Below are 22,809 nucleotides of genomic sequence, written 5' to 3'. Positions count from 1 at the left end.
TCTTTCATTATAGTGGAAGCTGAAACTGAATGCAATTGTTCCAGATTTAGTGTTAGTGGCATTGTCAGGTCTGGAATAGTGCACATGGTATGTCTTCTGTACACCAGCCTCGACCTCCAAACAAGAACTCAAGTTTCTACCTGGGGTCTGATGGGCGAGGTTAGCTAGTCAGGTCTAAGGCCCAACACACCACTTGTCAGTCATATTGATGACATGCTGTTGCAGGAGGGCCCTCTCTTTTGAAAACTAACTTTATTTTTTTCTAACTCATTTAAAAACAGTAATGAACTCATTCATTTATGGAAAGGATAGATCAATCAATCAATCATCAGAAATGATTGATTATTAAGTTTTTACTGTGTGCCAGGCACACAATTGCTGTCCTATCACTCTAATCACCATTCTCTCTGATGTCTTTTTCTAAAACAGGGGTAGGGAACCTGTGGCCTTCTAAATCCTTAGTTGTGGCCTTTTGACTGAATCCAAATTTTACAGAACAAATCCTTCCACGTGTACCCTCAAGGCCACAGGTTCCCAATGCTTGGTCTAAAACATGCCTTTCTGGAACCACTCTTATATATTCTTGTTTTCCACTATTAGAATGTAAGTTCCCTGAGGGTAAGGACTATCTTGCTTACTTTTATGAATTCTCAGTGCTTGGTACTTAGCATAGTGCCTCTCACATAATAAGATCTTTATAAATTATTTTTTCATTTTTTCATTAATTCATTTGTCCATCCATCCATCCATGCATCTATCCATCCATCAATTCAAAGTCACATCAGCTTTTTTGACTTCCATTGCATACTGGTGACTAAAATTAAGCTATAATTCACTAAGGGGGCAGCTAGGTGGTATAGCAGATAGAGCATCAGACCTGGAATCAAGAAAACTCATCTTCCTGAGTTCAAATCTGGTTTCCAAAACTTATTAGCTCTGTAACTTTAAAAAAAGTAATTTAATTTAATTTAAACTTTGTTTGCCTCAGTTTCTTCAACTGCTAAAAGGGGATAATAATAGCCCCTACTTCCCAGAGTTGTTGTGAGAATCAAATGAGACAAAAATTGTAAAGTACTTAACACAGCGCCTGGAACATAGTAGGGGATATTTAAATGCTAGCCATCATTATTATTAATAATAATATGATTTATAATAATTGAAATAATAATATACACTGCTCCGGGGCTTGTCCAGGGTCCAGCAACTAGTATGCGCAGGACTTGAAACCCTATCTTCCTGACTCTGAGACTGACTTTCTATCCACTATATATCATGATGCTTTATGACTAAAAATCATGCAATACCCAAATCTCACAGACATCAGAATCATAGCCTACCCATAGGCCAATACAGAGCATGGTGCACATAAGAAGGCTATGTATGTGATTGCCTGTATACAAGATTTGGTGACAAATATGTCACTTATGTCAGAGGTATGCAACACTTAGCTCACAATACTCCAAAATGGGACTGAGTGATTAAAATGTAACTGGGAAATATTTAATAAAATAAATAAAAATATAATAGAACATAGGTAATGTTAATATGTGGTTTTCCAATTTAATATGCTGCCCAGAGAGATCCTCATTTGAGTTTGACATGATTGATTTAAGATATATATATATATATACATATATATATACATATATACACATATACATACATATACACACATATATAATATACATACATATACACATGTATATACACATAGATAAATACATATGTATATACATGCATATGTCCAGAAACATAGACTAGGCATGTTTCAAGAGGGGAAGGTAGCCACAAAATATTAAGCAAACAAATAAACAAACAAACAAAGCAGCTAGTACAGCAGGGTTATCTTCTGGATGGAATTTATGGAAGTAAGTGGACAAAAATTGTGAAGAATGAATCAGGATTGATGAATTTCAATTTTCACTGGAAAAAGGAGTATCTATTTTGATGAGATCATTCATTTGTCAAAAAATTGAAATTAGTACAGAGAAGCATTTTTTTTAAAACATAGGGAAAATGACAAAAAGAGAACCAACCATATATATTAGAAGTCAGCAGCAGGGGAACATGATAAGTAAATAAAAGAAGATGAGGAAAGGTTTACGAAGACATTTAAGCTGTCATACTCGGGAGTAAAATTGAAAACATGCAATGTATAAAACAATAGAACTTTGTTATATCAAATTTTAACTCACACAAAGGAGAGCCCAAGACCTAGAATGAGGCATCTAGGGATCAGAGTATGCAAGGTAGTCCTGCTCCTTAATTGGTTCAGAGGAAAGGAAGATTAGTCATGGGTAGGGTAGTCAGGGAAGCCTTCAAAGAGGAAAAAAGAGGATTTTGTATTGAATTGTAAGAGCTGTATATGTAAAACTGGGAGAGACAGAATCATTGTGGATGAAGTGAAAAAAATATTCAATTCTTTAATCTATTTGCCACCTTTCCCCATATGTTTTGTCATTTTTCAGTTACTTTCAGCTATCCACGACCCCATTTGAGTTTTCTTGGCAAAGATAATGGAGTGGTTTGCCATTTCCTTTTCCAACTCATTTTACAATGAGAAACTGAGACAAACAGGATTCAGTGAATTGCCCAGGGTCACACAGCTAGCAAGTGTCTGAGGCCAGATTTGAATTCAGGAATATGAGTCTTCCTGACTTCAGGCCTGGTTCTCTATCCACTGTACCACCTAGTTGCCCTGAGTCTCAATTAAAGTGATATTAGGCATTTTGAGCTGAGAGTCTAAAATCTGAGTGTTTTTAAAAAAATATATTTTATTTTTAATTTATAGGCTAAAACAAATATTTCCATTACATCGTACAATAAAAAAGATGATTTGGGAATATCATATTTGCCCTGCTTGTCATCCTATAGTCAAAAGAGGTTTGGAGGGTTAGGCAGCCTACAATCTATAATAATAACTTAATAATAACTCATTTCCATATAGTGCTTTCATGTTTGTAAATTGCTTTCCATATATTATGTCGTGTGATTCTTACAAAAACTCTGTAAGATCGATAACACATGCATCATTATCTCCATTTTACAGACAAAGGAAATCGAGGTTAAAAGAAGTTGGATGACTAACCCACAACTACACAGTTAGAATGTGTCAGAGGCACCTCAGGCTTAGGGGATTGTTCTCTTCATCATACCAGAGACACATAGGATCATACATATTGAACTGGAAAGCACCTCACGGTATGTCTGCTTCACACTGTCATATTCTCTTATGGAATGTGGCCTTACTGCTCAAGCTGGCCCTTGGGATGTGTGCTAAACATACCCTCAACCTTTCATCAATACTTTGTCAAATAAACAGATGGGTAAATCACCCGCTCTTCTTTCCTAACTATATTGTCTTCCTTAGTGAAGAGAGAAAAGGAAAAATTTTTTAAAAAATGTGTAACAGTGATCATTTTGCCTGAGAATTTAATGGATTGAATGGTTTACAAAGATGCAAAGACATCAAGAACTTGTGTTGTTCTCATCTCTAAGTGGAAAGACTTCATTGTTGATTGTTGTAATTTCCCAAATGATGCTTGGCTAGAAAGTGACAGTATGGGTACAAATACACAAGATGAAAAATAGCTCAAGTGTAGGTTGAATCCTTGTTGCTGTAAAAGGGGAAGATTATTTACCTCAAAGATATCGGTTATCCTTTCACTTTCTAGGTTCCATTCAACTTGCTGTCTTTGATTGAGTGGCCATGTTCCACGCATTGTATGAGCCAAAGTTGGAAGTAGTAACTAGATTGTTGGTTTCTTTGTTTAAATGGTGGGTTTATTCGCCATGAGTTTTATAACTCAAGCCTTGTTGTGCGATGATAGAAGATATGGTACAGTGGGAAGCATATGGGATTTGTAATCAGAAGTTCAGATATCTTTCAGCTCCTTGCTTCTATTTGGCCTTAGGCAAGTCCCTTAACATCTCTAGACCTCTGTTTCCTTATCTCTGACCTGTGGCAGTTGAACTAATAGTATGGTACATTGGAAAGTGCACAATAGCTCTGGAGTCCAAGTATCTGCCTTCCTATCTCACCTTTGAAAACTACAGCCTGTATGACCTTCCATGAGCTCCATTTCCTCATCTGTAAATTGAAGTTTGATTAGATGCCCTCTGAGGTCACTTCTAGGCCCAAATATGTGACTTATACTGAAGTGGATTCTATTGTAGTCATAGATAACTCTTGACAATTAGTTCATGGAAAGTACCAGCTGCCAATGTAAAACAATATAATAGATGATCTCAAAGAATTTTTATTTGGCTTCACATTGTGTTTTTGTACTTGCTTTGGAATATGGGTGTGGTTCCATGTTCTTGCCTTACTGTTCAAGGGAATTGTTTGCTATTATTTAGCAATAATATGTATTTGAAGCGATGCATGCCAAGTATTTTTTTTTTCTGTATTATGAAAAGTAGAGTCTAGGAAGCCACCCACTACTAGGGGAGGGGCCTGAGATATGATTCAGCAATCTGGGATCTTGGATGAGGGCCAGAGGGAGAGAGAGTCAGAAAAGTAGCCTACTATTTATTGGCCCCAGGGGCATTCTGTTATCTCCATTCTATGAAAGAATTGGGAACCAGGGAGGCCCAGAACCTGGCATTTAGAGAGATAGCCCCCAATGGATGTGGGCTTTGAATAGGAAGTAGACCCAGAATTGGCAGCAACCTGTTTTAGATTTGGGCAGTGGTATGTAGGTAGTAGTGATATTAACCTTATGGTTATGCCAGGACTAATGATCTCAAGACGAGTTAGCCTGGATCACTATGACAACTGTCTAGAAAAATATCCTTCTTCATAAACAAGGGCAAGATCAGTCCTCACTATGGTCCAGGACCAACTACTCCAAACACAGGGGATGGAACAAAGGAAAGAAACAGTTTTTCATGCTGGAACATTGAGATATTCAGGAGGTAAGGAAAAAGATAGTATGGAAAAATAGATAAGAACATTAGCCCTAGATTCAGGAGATATAGGTTCAAATCCTGTCTCTGATGTTCACTACCTATGGCCCTTGGCAAATCACCTGACTTTTCTAAACCTCAGTTTCCTCATCTGTAAAATGGAAGAGTTGGACTAGTTTCTCTAGTTCCTTCAAGCTCTAGAATTATGTTCCTATATCTAAAAGCTTCATCTGTCCTGAAGTCTATAAGAAGAAATTTAAGAGAGACAAGAGTGAGAAGGGGCTTCATCCAGGGAGGGAGAGGACAAGAATAGGACTTTTGTAGATCCATTACAAGAGTTTCTAAGATGAGCAAGGCAAATGCTATTTCCTTAGAAACTAAAAGTTCAGAAAACAGACTGTTCTGGATAGATGAAATTAGTCAACTAATAAGTACTTAGTAAGCATCTACTATGTGCCAAATGGTAGGTAGTAGAAGTAGGGTACCTGCTACATCTATCACTGAGTGAGTGCAGGTGGATGGATGGGCAGATCCCAGAAGGACTGGGGAAATTTAAACTTTGTCAAGTCAAATTCATGATTTAGAAAATTAAAATCAACAAGCATTTATTAAGTACCTATTATATGCTGGGATTTTTCAAGACATGGATAGCAGATCTTTACACACACACACACACACACACACACACAGAGAGATCCACACAACAAACAAATGGAAGTCCTCAAAGAATTTACATTCTACCAGGGAAGATGTATATCTGTGTAAATATATACAAAAAATTAGGGATAGTGACAGGAAATGTGATTTTATAAGTCCAGTAAAAACCCTTGTGGTTTTTTCACTACCAGTGCATGTTAAAACCTCCTTTGAAATATTTAGTCTTAGAAAATTTTCTAGAGAATATTAAGTGGTTAAATAACTTTCCACTGTTACACAGAAATGTGTCAGAGGGAGGTCTTGAAGATGGGTGCTCCACTTTCAAAGCCAGCTCTGTATCTACTACATCACCCTATAATTTCAGGGAGGTGGGAGAATGGAGCTAGCAGCTGGTGGTGGGGGACAAGACTCATGAGGTTAGTAGTCTTTGAACTGAGCCTTGAAGGAAACTGTAGATTTTAAGAGGTGAGTGCATTCTAGAAGCAGGGGGACAACCTCTCCATGGGCATGGAGATGGGTGATAAAGTGTATGTAGGGACTGACCAGTAAGAAGCCCAGTTTGTCTGTATCCAAGTGAACTAGGTTAGATAGTTTGACCAGAGACAAGAATGGGATGATAGTGGTCAGTGAATTAAGGGAGAGAGAATTAAGAAAGGCCAAGGGTATTTCCCCATAAATACAATTGTGCAGCCAAGATTTACTAAAAATCACCTATATCCTTGCCCCTTAATCCTTTTTTATTTATCCCAACCCATGGGGTTAATAGTTTAACAAAAACCAATATAACACTTAAAAATTCTCTAAAAGTATCAGATTCTGTTTTCCTAGAGCAGAGACATGAAGTGTTTAAATGGCTCACAGAAGTCAAAATAATAAAGGAGAAAAAGGTGGGGAGCTGATAGCTAGTATGTGATATTGATCACTAGATGGCAAGCTTGAGAATGGAAGAAAATGATGGGTCATGAGGATGGGGAGATTGAGGGATGAAGTGAAGTAATAGGATCATAATGGCACACAATGGATTTGGCAACACTTCTAGGAATTGACAGTAATTCAAGTTATAGAATGAAGCCACGCTGGGAAAATTTCATTGAGGATTAGCTGGAAAGACACTCAGTTTCCTTTAACTGCTCAGATCTGTATGAATGCCAACACAAACAACTATTATTAAGCTCATGGTCTTTCTGGCCCACTACTTTTATAAGGCAGGGAAGGTAATGAATTATCTGAATTTGCTGATAATGCTTCTTTTTGCTCCTGCAATTCTATTGGCTAAAGGCAAAAAGAAAAAGAAGGTGTAGTAACAAAAGGAGCCCTTGACTTGGTGGCTCAGAGTCAAGAAAAGCAGAGTCAAAATCCACTTTCACATACTTCGCTAACTCTGCATAAGTCATTTAACCTCTGTCTGCCTTAGTTTTTTCATCTGTGAAATTGAAGAAAGAAAAGCACCTATCTCCCAGCATTGTTGTGAGGATCAAATGAGATAATAATTGTAAAGCACAGTGCTGGCAAACAGGTGGTGCTTAATAAATGCTCATTCTTCCCCCTGACCCCCATCTAAGAGTCAAAAGACCTAAACTTTGGTCCCAGTTTTGCCACTAAATAGCTTGTAACATTCCACAAAGTTCTTCAATTCTCTGAGATTCAATTTCTTTATGAGGGACTTAGAGAAGATTGTGATCTCTAAGGTTCTTTCTAGCTTTAATATTTTAGGAAATGATTATCAACAGTTTAATAAACAGAATAGATACTCATGTTTTGAGAATTTAAAACTAAAATTTCCTGAGTAGCAGTAGCAGCAGCAGCAGCAGCAGCAGCGGTAGTGGTAATAGTAGTGATAGTGGTAATGGTAGTGGTAGTGGTGGTGTTGGTAGTAGTAGTAGCAGTAGAAGTATCAGTAGAAGTAGTAGTAGTAACATTGCATAGCTGACATATCTAGTACTTTAAGATTTGCTACTCATTTTAAGATATTTCATTTGATCCTCACAATGACTGTCAGATAATTACTATACTATTAAACATTAACATTTTGTACTTATAAAAACTGAGTCTCAGAGACATGAAGTATTTGCTCATGGTGATACACCTCTTCATTGCCAGAATTATGGAGACTTTTTTTCTGGGTCTAAGTCTCCTTATTTGTAAATTGAGAAATTTGGACTAGAGAATCTCTGAGATCTCATCCAGAACTAAAATTATAAAATCCAATGTCATCATCAAAAGGTGACTGGATTGTCCATTGTAAACAACCAAATCTTATATATGATTAGCTATCTACTTGCCTTGACATATAAATGACCTCTGAAATGGTTTCAAATTCTAAGATTCTTGGATCCTTTGATTTTGGTAAATTCATTTAATTAAAAGCTTAGTAGCAAAAAGAATATTTTTAATTGGTTTCTATACAATTCTGGTGTAAGTTTGATTTTTTTATCAAACTATTTCTAAGTCTAGTTTCACTTTAATTGAATGGCAGAATTCTAAGTAGGATGTCAAAATATTCAGATAAAAATAAAATATGCAGCCAGGTATTGAGTTGTTTCCATGTTCTTAGAAAAATCCATTAAGATGATTGACTGCAATTTTCTCCTTCCATCAGATGTTTTGGTATTATTATTATTATTTATTGTTGTGGTACCTCCATCCCAGTTTCTGGAACTTCAATAATAACTCATAATTACATTGAGTTTTATGGTTACATACAGTTGTCATAGAACTCTTCTCAATCAATCAGTCAACAATTATTAAACAGAAGTTTGAAATGAAGTCAATGGAAAGGAGTGACTTGTTATAACAGAAAGAGCAAAGTTTGTTCATCTTTCTTTCTCATCAAGTTAGATGTTTTAATCCCAACTCAAACACTTGCTAGCTGTGTAATCTTGGCTAAGTCACCTAGTCTTTCTTAGACTCAATTTCTTAATCTATAAAATGGGAATAATAACCTACTTTAGAGTATTGTCATTAGGAACATGCTTCATAAACCTTGAAGTGTTGGATAAATGTGAATTATTATAATTTGTGAGATCATAGCAAAATATCTAGAAGACGTCGATATATTGATTAACTTCTATCCTATCAAATGCATATTTTGCCTTCAAGTCAATGTTTATTAAAAAAAAAGCGACTGCTTATTTTGTTTGCTAGCAAGGGCCTGAAAGCATATGGCTAATTGGCCATTTCGTAACTGCACACTGAGGGGACTATGGAGTATTAACTTCAAAAGAACTATTAGAAAACATGACTGTTTCGTGGAAACACTCATTTTAGTTACTATCTTTTTTTATAATAATGGTTAGAATGAAAGTAAAAGAAATACCAGAGAAAGGAGGTGAAGATGCAAACTTCAATGGGAAGAGCTTTGGTTCTGGGGTCAGAGGTTATGGTTGTCATTCAGTTGTTGTCAGTTGTGTCTGACTCTTGGTGACCCAATTTGGGGTGTTCTTGGCCAAGATACTGGAGTGGTTTGCCATTTCCTTCTCCAGTCCGTTTTATAGATGAAGAACATAGGACAATAGGATCATGTGACTTGCCCAGGGTCACGCAACTAGTAGGTGTCTAAGGCCAGATTTGAACTCAGGAAGATGAGTATTCTTTATTTGAAATCCAGGGCTCTATCCACTGTTGCACCTAGCTGCCCGGGATCAGAGGACCTGGGTTCAAATTATGGCATTGTCACATCCTAGCTATGTGACCTTGAGCAAATCAATTAATTGCTCTTGGCCTTGGGTTCCTCATTGGTAAAATGAATGATTTGTTCAAGATGACCCCTAAGTTCCCTTGCAGTTCTAAATCTATGGTCATATAATAGATAATCATATGGCTTTAGAAGCTCCTATAAGTTTCCAGGGACAAATGAGATAGATCATGAGGGAGAGGAAGTCGACTCTTCTCCCAAGCAACCTCAATCAATCGCCAAACCCCTCTCACAAGGGAACTCTTTCTTTAGTCTGTGGAAACTTGGAAGAGGGAGTATATGATCTGGGTTTCAATCACTGTCCCTCTGTATCCTACCTTATCACTTTTAGCAAGTCAGGGAATCACTTAGGTTTCATTTTCATTCAATGTAAAATGGTTGGTTGAACTAGATAATATGTAGGTTTGCATCCAGCTGCAAATCTATTGTCCTATGATCAACAACACATTTTCATTGCCCTTTCTTCAATGTTTATAGATTCAAATGCCTAGCTGTGAAAGATCCTAGGAACAAAGTATTGGAGGAGACATCAGTGTACCCAATAACTAAAAGATCAATGAAGAGACTGGGAACAAAGAGTAGGCACAAGTTAGGGGAAGATTGCTGATTCAGAGTGTACCCAGAAGACAGAGATTAGGCAAAAGCAGAGGTCCCAAACCAAGTAATAGGAAAAAGACTAGATATACCAAAGATAAGAACATTGAACTGAGAACAAGCCTGTCATGGATTGTGTGTCTTTCATGTTCTTCCTGCTATTAGGTGGCCCATTGGATAGAGTGATGGATGTGGGGTCAAGAAGACCTGAGTTCAAATCCTTATGAGCAATGTGATCCTGAATAAGTCACTTTGCCTCAGTTTCTTCACCTGTAAAATATGAATAGTAACAGAACGTACCTAAAATTGTTTTTTTTTTTTTTTTTAGGATTAAATGAGATAACAAATGTAAAGTCCTTTCAGAGCTTATTTTTTTGTTTGTTTTTGTTCAGTTGTTTCAATTGTGTCCGATTTTTGGTGACACTATTTGGGTTTTTCTTGGCAAACATATTGGAGTGGTTTGCCATTTCCTTCTCCAACTCATTTTACATATGAAGAAACTGAGGCAAAAAGGGTTAAGTGACTTGCACAGTGTCACGCAGCTAGTAAGTATCTGAGGCCAAATTTGAACTCAAGAAGATGAGTCCTCTGGGCACCAGGTCTGAAACACTATCCACTGCAACACCTTAAATGTTTTTGTATAAATGTTAGATGTTACTTTATTTTCTGATAACCAATATAGGAAGGGAGCATAGAATAATAGAAAGAGATATAGTTCTGAAGTCAATGGACTGGGACTCATATTCTGTTTCTGAGAATCACTGCCTTGTTTGATCTTGTATAAATTAGCTAATCTCTCAGGGCTCAAGTTTCCTCATCTGTCCAAATGACTAGCTGGTCTCTGAATTCTCTATGAGCATATGAACATCCCTAGGTCTTGGTTTCCTTATTTGTAAATTGAGGACTTTGGAAAAGATGATCTTTTGCCTCCCCTCTAACAATGCATATATAATTCCATGATGAGATAAACAACTCATCATTTACCTTTGCATGCTCATCACTAGTCAGGACTTGAAAGAGTAATAGTCAACTAATAATAGCTAACATTTATGGGTACCTTAAGATCTGTACATGTTAGTCAGTCAACAATCATTAATGAGGCACCTACTATGTGCCAAGCATTGTTCTAAGAACTGAATATAGAAAGGAAAAAAAATAGTTCCAGTTTTCAAGGAACTCACAGTCTAATGGAGGAGACAACATGCTAACAAGTACATACAAATAAAGCATATTCAAGATAAATTGGAGTTAGTAGAGAGAAGGCACTAGAATTAAGGGAGAGGGTATATATTATCTCAGTTGATTCTTACAGTAAACCCTGTGAGGTAGGTGTCATTAATATCCCCCGATTTATAGTTGAGGAAGCTGAAGTCAAAATAAAGTGACTTTTCTGGAATCATACAGTTAGTAAGTATCCAAGGCAGGATTTGAACTCAGGTCTTTCTACCTTCATATCTAGCCCTCTGTCTGTACCACCAGCTGCCTCGAAATTACATTCAAGAATAGATTGCTATATTATAGTAACTTGATAAACCCAGGAGATCTTCAAAATCACTTTATTCTAAGGAGCTTATATAAATGAAGCCTGCTTAGTATTTGCTTGAGTAATCAAAGAATAATTATTAATTACTGGTCAGCTTGAGACTATTCAGAGGAAGGCAGCCAAAATGATGAAATACTGTCACAACGAGGACTGTTTGAAGTAACAGGGATTCTTAGTCTTGTTCCTACCTGGCAGATCACTTTAAATGCAAAAACAAAAACAAAACACAATACATTGGATTACAAATGAAATTAACATTATTGAAATAAAGATATAACTTTTCCTCCCAAATTCATATAATCTCTTTCCTATGCACAAACACCTTAAAAATCTATGAACCCCAGAATACCCTGTTCTTATTTATGGGTTCTTAACAGGGTGTCCCGGACACATAGGACATCTCATTAACATCTCATTAACCGTTTCACTGAAGACCGTGTTGTTCAGCGACTTCTTTTTCTAGGGTATGCTAAAGGAGAAGGTGTAGGTGTAGTTATTGAAAATCACAGATGTAACACACTTGATTGAACACATAAAGAGTGAATGTGCTAAAATTAATGGCAATGTGGAGTTATTGAATCGAGTTCATGTGAATCTTGCAAAGCGCCTCAACCTTTTCATCACAAATGATGGAAATCATATTGAAGATGTTATTTGTTAATGTTTCAATTAAATAAAATCTTGTGGAAAATGTCATTCACTTCATTTCTTAAAAATATGCATTTTTGCCTATGTGTCCAGACTTTAGGAACACCCTATAGAATTTGAAGAAGCTTCAGGGTTCACCTAAGTAGCCTAAAATTAGAGATGAAGAAATTGACTTCAAAGGCAATAAACTGACACACACAAGATCATATGGGTAAATATGAATAGCTTAGCAAAATATCTTAAAATGCAATAATTACTACATGCCATCCTCCTGCAAAAGCAGCAACATCGTTTCTTCCTTATTTGAAACAGTATTCACAACTTTCTGTGAAAATGAGGTTAAAAATCCCCAGCTTTTTGAAAATGAATTCATTCTGCAAGAGGATTTAGCCTATATGTTTTTTCTTTTTCTAAATGTTATTAACAGCCTATACAGAAACCCCCCCAAGCTAACAAGTAAATCCATAAAATAGAGAGATCAGAAGACTTTGTAGGCTTTTCTTAAAGGCCAACCTGTGACATTATTGGACTCCAAAAGTTGAGTTGTAGATAATGGTGATTTAAAAGAAAATCCAATGGTGACAGCAGGACACAAGTAGCTTTATATATACAGGATTTTTCCCTAGCTCGATTGGAGAAGAGGTAAGGCTCTCAGCATGAAGAAATCATTAAGGTATAAAGCTGAAAAGAATTCTTTAAAAGGATAAAAGAGGATGGCTTGAGAAAAGCATGAAAAGTATCAAGAAGAATCTATCTAAGAGATGTACTGGATCCAGAATTAGGAATATGGTACAGGAAGGAAATGACCAACCTCTCCAGTATCTTTGCCATGAAAACTCCAAATTGGGTCGTGAAGAGTCAGAAAAGACTGAAAAATGACTCAACAACAGCAGCAAATGAAACAATACCACTGGAGTTTGGAATGATAGGCAACAGAATTAGACATTGGAACCGGATTCCCAAGTAACAAAGACTTGTAAACTGATAAGGTCCTCACATGGCAGCTGGCATACTTTTAACACTGAAAACAGAAACAGCTGCAGTTGGAAAGTGATGAACGTCTCAAGGTCATCTGAAGAGCAGATTCCCTGCAGCCATGTTTTGTTGTCACTTCTCTAGGTAATTTTGTACTGCCACTACATGTGGGCTCAGGTAAGGATTCTCATACAATAATTGTACCCCAAGGATTCATGGACTTTTCTCTATGATGCGTGTTTCTTGGATGAGGCATCAATGAACCAGCAAGGAGCCAGGTAGGCCCAGCCCTTTATGCATTGAAGATCAACTGGAAATGATCTCAGATGTAATTTAGTTTAACCCTCTAATTTTACAGATGAGGAAACTGAGGTTCGTGGAGGTTAATTAACTTGCTCAAGGCCACACAGAATAGTTAATTTCAGAAGGATTTTGAATCCTTACAAAACCATCATTTTTATTCAAAGGTACCATCATTCCTTTTGAAGTGGAAACATCCAAGGGAAAACAAAACAAGTGTGGGGAGATTATCTCTCTGTATATGGGGGAACAAGATGAGGAAACTGTCAGTCTTGCCCTCAGCATCCCCTCAGTGACCAACACAAAGATAATCAGAGCCAATATGAATTTAGCATTTTAAAGTTGGCAAAATGCTTTACAGGTATTATTTCATTTTATACTCAAGAAAACCCAGTGAGATGTGTGCTATTACTGTCCTCAGCTGGGTGCAGGTTATACAGCACTGGTCTTCAAGTCAAGAAGGCCTGGATTCAAATATAGCCTTAGATATGTCCTAGCTGTGTGACCCTAGACAAGTCACTTAACATCAATCTGTATCACTTTCCTCCATTGTAAAGTAAGATAATAATAACACCTATCTCACAGGACTGTAGTACAGATCAAATGAGGTAATATTTGTAAAGCACATAACACACTTCTTGGAGCACAGTAGGCACTTAATAAATGCTTATTCCCCTTCCCATTTACATTTAGAACGCATCATGCTTTAAGGTTTATGAAACACTTTACAAATATTTTCTTTCACATATATATGGGTATATATATATATATATATATATATATATATATATATATATATATGTTCTTCCTTATATTTATATAGAAATATAGGTTAACATTGATATATGGCATATATAAATATATTTTCTCATATATCAACCAACAAGACTTTATGTATATTCTGTGCATTGGGGAGATGAATTAGGGCAAAACAACCACTGCAACAAGAAATTTTACATATTCCTTCTCTCATGGGGCTTATATTCAAACTGAGAAGAACACATGTAAATAGGTACATGCAAGGTATATATGAAATTTATAATTGTCTATTATTTATCTGTCTATCTATGTATCTATCTATGATCTATCTATCTGTCTATCTATCTATGAATAAATAGGATAAAAGCTGATCTTATAATTTCATTAATATAGGGAACTCCTGGGATATGAAGCTTCTTCTCCCAATGCATACTGGTACATTCTATATATCTTAAAATGTTAGAGAGTGACCTGGGGACACTGAGTAGTTAAGTGACCTGTCCAGGGTCTGACAGTCAGAGGTAGATTCGGAATCTGGATGGATCAGTTCTTGATCCACCATGCCTCTTTTCTTTTGTTCTTTTTTGGTTTTAAGTAAGGGAGTATTGGAGGAAGGGGGCTGGAGAAACATTTGCAGAGAGCAAAGACTGGGAGTAGCTAAGGCAAAGATGCAACTGATGGCTCTACTGAATTTGAAAGTGAACTTCATATGGGAAATGCTTTGTAGAAATTGATTTGTTTGATCCCACCCTTCCCAGGGACCAAAGTCATACAGGGAAATGTTTCTCTAGGTATTGGGGTGGGGGGTTGGACTTCTTGGTATATGTTCTCAGTAAATATCTTTCTTATAAAAAAACCCAACTAATTCAAGTTAATTGGTTAAATGCTACTAGGAATCTAATTACTAGTGATTGATATTGAGGAGACTGTATCACAATGGGGCTCAAGCTGATGGCATTAAATAAGAATCATCTTGATAACTCGGCTCTATAACACTGTAGAAGAGATATAGCCTTGCTTGGAGACCCAACTCATCAATGCGAATGAAAATTAGGAAAAGAAATCTCAGCGTCCATAAAAGTGTACATAAAAATAGGAAAACCATGACTTCCACATCTGGTGTTTGGATTCTAGCCATTATTACAACATGTGAATGGTATACTACAATGATGAGAGAGAGACAGGGACAGAGACTGACAGAGAGACAGGAAGAGACAGACACAGAGAAGGACCCTTAATCAGGGACAATAGAGTTTCTAGGACAAAAGTAGCAAAGTTGCCTCTGTCCGCTGAGAGTTCACTTTAAGGGTCATGTGGGATTCATCAAACTGCTAGCTGCCTCAAGTCTTTAGACATGTAGGACCGCAAGAGGATTTAGATATGATGAAACTATTATGAGGTCAGTGGAAGCTGTTTCCTTGAATACCTTCTGAACAAATCCCCTTTTTGCTAATGTCTATGTTAAAAGTTACTTAACTGACTCATTGGCTCACAGATTTAGACTAGGGAGGAAACTTGAAGATTCTCAAGTCTGTCTCATTCATTTTACAGATGAGGAAATTGAAACACACAGACTTGCCCATGGTAACACAGTCAGTAAGTTGGTCCTTGTTTGTTCATAGAACACTAATACCAACCACTGGATTATAGAGGATACTCATATGGCCACAATTGTTGGCATTAAGGCATGCACATATGTGCCTGGTTTGCCATTAGGGTAAGAATGCTCATCCATAGAGACTAAGTTAATGACACCTAAGGACTTAGAATAATTGCATCAAAGATTTAGAGGGGCATACCTGGAAAGTGAACCCATCAGATGTGCTGTTTGTGTGTTCTAGGATTAAAAATCCTATTCACTTCAATTTTGTCTTGCCCCTATACCATGAAGAGATAGCAAGTCATTGGAACACATTCCAGAAGTTTTAGGTACCCAGTGTAAGTTAGTAATGCGATATCATGACCAAAGAAATTAATGTGATTTTAGTCTGAATTAAAAAAAGAGGTAGTGTCTAGGAACAAGGTGGATGTGATAATCCTATTGTACTCTGTAGTTAGGGCACATCTGTATTTGTCTGTTTGGTCTTGTGAGTCAGTTTTTAGGACATCATCATCATCATCAAGGTTATTAAGCTGATGAGCAGCGATCTATGCAGAAGGGAGACCAGGATAGTGAAGAGCCTTAAAACCATGATAAATGAATGTTAAATGAATTGGAGTTGTTTAGTATTTTTTCTTTTTGGTTTGTTTTTTTTTGTTTTCAGGGGAAAGGAAAATTAGAAAAGACTCACTGGGTATACCCATTTACAGGACTATCATAGCTAAGAAATAATAGACTTCCCTGCCTTGGCCACAGAGTATCAAACTAAAAATAATGAAGGATTTATTCTTGATAAAGAGATAACTGCCCTTTCAGCAACTGGATCTATTCAGTAGTGGAATGAGAAGCTTAATGGGTTCTCCCTGAATGCGATTCTCCAAGCAAAAGCTAGTTGACTGCTTGGGGTCATAGAAAAAGAGGTAGATTTAATTCAGACCTTTATTTGAATCCACAACTCTCCGAATTATTGCCTGTATAACCTTGGGAAATCACCGGTTTTCAGTTTCCTCATACATAATGTGTATTTGTGTGTGTGTGTGTAGGTGCACAAGCATGGGGCTAAATAGAACTTAGCTCTGTGTGATGTGTCAGCCCAATAAGCTTACAGGACCTTGGGCTACATTAAAAGGGTGATGGTGTTCAGGGATAGGGAGATGACAGTCCCACTGTATTTCACCATCATCAGATCTCCTCATCTGGGATATAGTTTGAGTTTTGGGTACCACAATTAAAAAAAAGACATTGATAAATTGACTTTCTAGAAAAGGGCAATTAAGATGGTAAAGGACCTTGCCCCTTGAGAGCAGGGGCTTTTTTGGGGGGGCGGAGGGGCTTTTCTTTGCATCCATAGTATTTAGCTAAGTGCTTTGCATACAATAGATGCTTAATAAATGTTTGTTGCCATGAATTGATTTGGAGGGGAAAAAAGATTCGGGAAGTACATGGGAACTCACTTCAAAGATCTGAAAGAATATCATATTGGAAAAGAAATTAGACCTTTTCTCTCCAACCTCTGAAGGCAGAAAACAGGAACAATAGGTAGAAGCTAAAAAGAGGCATATTTAAGCTTCATGCAAGGATAAATCTTAATAATAATTTAATCTGTCCAAAAGTACAGTGAGTTGCCATGAGAGTTGGTGGGTTTCCCCTCTTTAATGATCTTCAAACAGAGTTTGAATAACTGCTTGGCAGGAATGTAATAAGAAGGGTAGGGTGGAAGATAAGCAGTTACATATTAGCTACAATACGCTAGGCATTGTGCTAAGTTCTTTACAAATATTATCTCACTTGATCTTTACACCAACCCTGGGAGGTAGGTGGTATTATTATCCCCATTTTACAGATGAGGAAACTGAGGCAAACAGGAGTTAAGTGTCTTGACCAAAGTCACTTAGCTAATAAGTGTCAGATTATATTTTTAAGTCAGGTCTTCCTGGTTTCAGGCCCGGTACTCTATGCATTATATCACCCAGCTGTCTCTGGACAACAGTGAAGATTCCTTTCATGTATGGGTGGGATTAGATGGTTCAAATCCCTTCCAACTCCCAAACTCTAACTCTTGTAATCCTTTCCTTTTTAACTCTGAGATTCAGTGACTTTTTGAGAGCAGAGAGCTCTTTTGTGGTAAGTGCTTTCTAGGGTGGGTTGTTCTCAGGAAGTAATTGGATTAGCAGAACCCCTGGCAACTAAGTGGTCTATGATCAGATTTAACTCTACTTCTTTCCTGAGTCGGTGATCTGAGATCCCACCTTGCCTGGTAATAGGCCTGTGTAGAAGTGGTGAACCAATAGACTTAGATACTATTTCCTGGAAATCCAAGTCCAAAAATGCATGGCCTAGTGATAATGGGGAATAAAAATGGTTTCTTACTATGAAATGCTGCATGACATTATCCATTTAAGGGTGTGCCATATACATTAGAACATTTTCTAATAGATGAGGGGCTATTATGAAAAGGATGCTGTTAAGCCATTCCGCATCTGGAGATGAATTTAAATTGTAGCTGATGGGATTAAGATTAGTCACAATCATTGTCACTAATATTGATGGAGCATTTCTGGGAAACAAATCCAGATTAGGGTACAAACTGTACTTGAGAACACACTGGTATGGGGTTTGTGAAAGCCTGACATGGCATGGGTCCAGCTCTCCAAGAGGATGGTGACTCTTTGAAGTCTGATGTAGTATAGATGAAGCCATACCCCCAGCAGAACTGATTCCCTTACATCTTGAAGTCCTATCAAAGCCCATGACAAATAGTAAGCCTTCCCCAACCCCTCTTAGTTCCATTGCCTTCTTTTTGTTAATTATATCCTATTTATCCCTTATATATAGATTGTGTTGTATATATTTGTCTTAATGTTGTCTCTCATTAGATTGTAAGCTCCCTGAGGGTAGGGACTGTTTTTTTTTCCTCTTTTTTTGTATGCCCAGTCCTTAGCACAGAGCCTGGCAAACAGCAGGTGGTTAATAAATGTTTATTGATTGTCTAACAATACAACACAAAGAAAATAGAAGCATGCTAGATACTATAATAAAGTACTTTATTCCTTTCAAGTATAGCAGAAACCGTGATCACTTATTTCTAACAGAAAAGGCATTTTATCAATTATCAATGATCTATCAATATGTATTATACATGATATTACCCATGACAGTCATTATTTATAGAGTATCCCTTTCTCTGAGTGGTTACACACACACACCATATATAAACCTTAAAGAAAAAGCTTGTAGCAGAGCCATGATTATGATTGCTTTTTGACGTACATGATGTCAGTCTTTTTTGATGATAAAGAATTATCAGTGGGAGGTATGTGTCGTAGGGTCATAGATTTAGCTCTGGAAGGGACCTGGCTATTCTGTCTTCTCATTTGGCAGAAAAGGAAACTGAGGACAATTTAGGTGACTTAGGATCACATGAATAATCAGTGTCTGAGACAAGATTTGAAATCCAGTCTTCCTGACTTAAAATTTGGCACTCAATTCATAGTACCACCTTACTAGTTCTTGGCCCACTTTCGTAAACATACCAGAAGGCATTAATAAAGCTCTCCTTTTCTTGTGCTTGATTAAGCAGGAGGCATTTGTTGCTTCCTAGTCTGTTTTTGCCTCACATTTCACATGCAACTAAGAGTTTTGGATGAGAATTCTTTAGGAATACAACGGGCCGGAGGTTTCTATCAGAGCTCATGAAATCCACATGATCTATGTCCTCCTTTTGCTCATCTCCAACCCAGCTAATTCTTCAACCTAAACTGTAAACCATTATCTTTACCATAGACACATTTGGCCCCATTTTTTTCACCTTTAAAGAATACCATAGCTTTCTGGGCAAGGCATCCAATATTTGGAAATTGCCTTCCTTGAAATGTGCTATTGGACAGGCCACATAAGCTTTTAAATCTGATGACTTGCTAGGTAGCATTTGCTCACTCCCTGTCTCTATTTTGAACTAACCTTTTTTTTGTGATGGTTTATCAAGCTTTTTCAAGTTAGCCTTATGTTTCTCAACAGCTTTATTGGAATCTTTTCCAAGGTTGAAACATGCTGTTGCAATTGAGAAGGAAGCTTTTAAAGCTTGGGAAAGCAGCAGGGACCCACTGCTTTGATGGAGAAAATTCAAATTCATAGCCACAAGCTGGCAGGGCCGGATGTTAGATCTCTCACAATATGTTGTGGGGCTCTGCAGGTGTTCTAACACTGTCCCATGTTTAAACTAACATTAACAGTATTTCTTTTAAGCCACAGAATGGAGTGTTGACATTATTCCATTCTACCAATTGTGGGCCAGCGGCTTCATGGAACCCAGTTAGAAGTATGCTTTGAACTCCCACTAGGATTTCTGAATAATACTTGTACTCCCTTTCCACCCCCTGCTTGTTTTCAGAGAAAGTTCTGGCCATTAGTTAGTAAATTCCATACCATTTTACATATTTAGTTGTTCTTCATTCTCTCAAACACAGGAAATCAAATCTATGCATTTCACAGGAATAGCACCATGCTAAGTTTTCTTTAGATTAGTTTTTTTTTTCCTGCTTCCTACCTTTGCCTCTTACTTTGATTATAAGAATAGTCAAAAAGACAAAAGTTGTTGGTTTGTCATAGAGACAGAGATAGATTTAGGGAACATCTAGTCCAACTACCTCATTTGTTAGTTGAATAAACTGAGACTCTGGGAGGAATAGTGAGTTACCCAAGATCCCAAGATGAATGGCAGATTAAGAATTCAGATACAGTCCTCTCACTTGAGAAACCAATGCTCTTTCCACTACTACATTTGTATTTTTACTAATTAGACTTGTAAAAACCAAGGAAACAAAGATACATATGAGTCAGAACAACCAAGTGTGTGACAGGATTTGAAATAATAAGACAATTGTCATTGACTTTGTCCTAATTTGGAGCAGTGGAGAAAAGAATGACATATCTTAAAATAGTTAAATGATGGAGCAAAACTGCTTAAATGTATCATAATTTTGGGTTTTGCTTGTATTTGTGAAAAAAATAAGGCTCATTTTAAAGCATGTGTAGTGAGAGGGTTGGTCAGGGGAACCCTGAAAATTGAGTGCTGCCATTTTACTTGCTGAAACTACAGGATGTAAAAGGCACATACTCTCATCAACCATCCACTGTGTGTGCATGGAGTGGTTAAAATAATGGAGATGAATATACATAGTACAAGCAGAGGTATGTAAATGGATTTTCTGCAATGTATTTCACAATGGCAGGGAATGGGAGCATTGTTAATGTGCGTGGATTAGTTAAAAAACAAACAAATAAATAAAAATCATCTTTGGATTTCTGAATAAGATGGAGACATGAAAGTTCACTAACGAATCCAGCTCTCACACATATGCTTTAACAAATAGGCAAATAGAGATTAGGCTGAATAATGACCAAGAAATCCAAAGAGAAATTATAAGGTCTGTCATTTAGCCCAGGACAATGCAAAAAGATAGCCAGAAGCTTGTGAGATATCTCCAGCAGGGAAGTCAGCATGAATGTAGATTAACAAGATGGAAACCTGCCAGTAATGACACCAGTGATGCTCTAGGAGACCCTAAAGCCTGCAATGTTCTTTACCTGATGGACAGCAGCCCCAGAAGGCTTGGAAACTTACAAGGACCAGACCATTATGAGAACTTTGATTGGAGAAATAGGAGAAGCAAACAACTATCTTTCAATAAAAATATAAGCAAAAAGAAAGACAATCTCTGTTGTCAGGGACATTCTAATGGGGCAGTAGAAAAGATAACACACAAAAGAACCTAAAAATCAGAGGAGAGGGGTGAATTTCTAGAATAAGAAGGCTGTTTTAGATATGAGGCCTTTATCAGAGATGCTAGTTGTAAAGATTTTTTTCCCAATTTTCTCCTCTCCTAATCTTTGTTGCATTGGCTTTGTTCATAGAAGTCTTTTCAATTTAACATAGTCAAAATTATCCATTTTGCATTTTGTAATGCTCTCTATCTATTATCTATCTGCTCTTCCCTTTCCCATAAATCTGACAGGTAAACTATTCCTTGCCCTCCCAAATTGCTTATAGTATCAGCCTTTATTTCTAAATCATGAGCCCATCTTGACTTTATTTTTGTACACGGTGTAAGATACTGGTCTATGCCCAGTTTCTGCCATACCATTTTCCAGTTTTCCCAGCAGATTTTTTGAAATAGTGAATTCTTAACCCAGAAGCTGGATTCTTTGGGTTTATCAAAGAGAAGATTGCTATAATCATTGACTATTGTGTCTTGTGTACCTTACCTATTCCACTGATCCACCACTCTGTTTCTTAGCCAGTACCAAGTAGTTTTGATGACTGCTGCTTTATAATACAGTTTAATATCTGGTATGGCTAGGCCACCTTCCCTAGCATTTCTTTTTCATTAATTCCCTTGATATTCTGGACCTTTTGTTCTTCCAGATTGATTTTGTTATTTTTCATCCAGCTCTGTAAAATAATTTTTTGGTGCTTTGATTGGTATGGCAGTGAATAAGTAAATTAATGGGAACTGAACCAAATTTATGGGACTATAAGTCATTCCCCAATTGATAAATGGTCAAAGGATATGAACATGCAGTTTTCAGAGGAAGAAATTAAAGGTATCTATAATCATATGAAAAAATGCTCTAAATCAGTATTGATTAGAGAAATGCAAATCAAAACAACTCTTAGGTACCACATCTCTCCTGTCAGATTGGCTAACATGACAAAACAGGAAAATGATAAATGCTGGATAGGATGTGGGAAAATTGGAACATTGTTACATGGTTGGTATTGTGAACTGATTCAGCCATTATGGAGAGTAGTTTGTAACTATGCCCAAAGGGCTATAAAAAGTTCATACCCTTTGACCCAGCAATACCACTTCTAGGGCTATATCCCAAAGATATCATACCAGTGGGAAACGGACCTCTATGTCCAAAAATATTTATATCAGCTCTTTTTGTGGTGGCAAAGAATTGGAAATCGAAGGGTTGCCCATCAATTGGGGAGTGGCTAAACAAATTGTGGTATATGAAAGTAATGGAATACTATTGTGCAATAATAAATGAGGAAAGACTTAGATGAACTGATGGTGAGTGAGGGGAGCAGAACCAGGAAATTATTATACATGATTCCAGACACAT

Source organism: Trichosurus vulpecula, chromosome 5, assembly GCF_011100635.1.
Source record: "Trichosurus vulpecula isolate mTriVul1 chromosome 5, mTriVul1.pri, whole genome shotgun sequence".
Classification (NCBI taxonomy): Eukaryota; Metazoa; Chordata; class Mammalia; order Diprotodontia; family Phalangeridae; genus Trichosurus; species Trichosurus vulpecula.
This window is presented reverse-complemented; position numbering follows the sequence as displayed.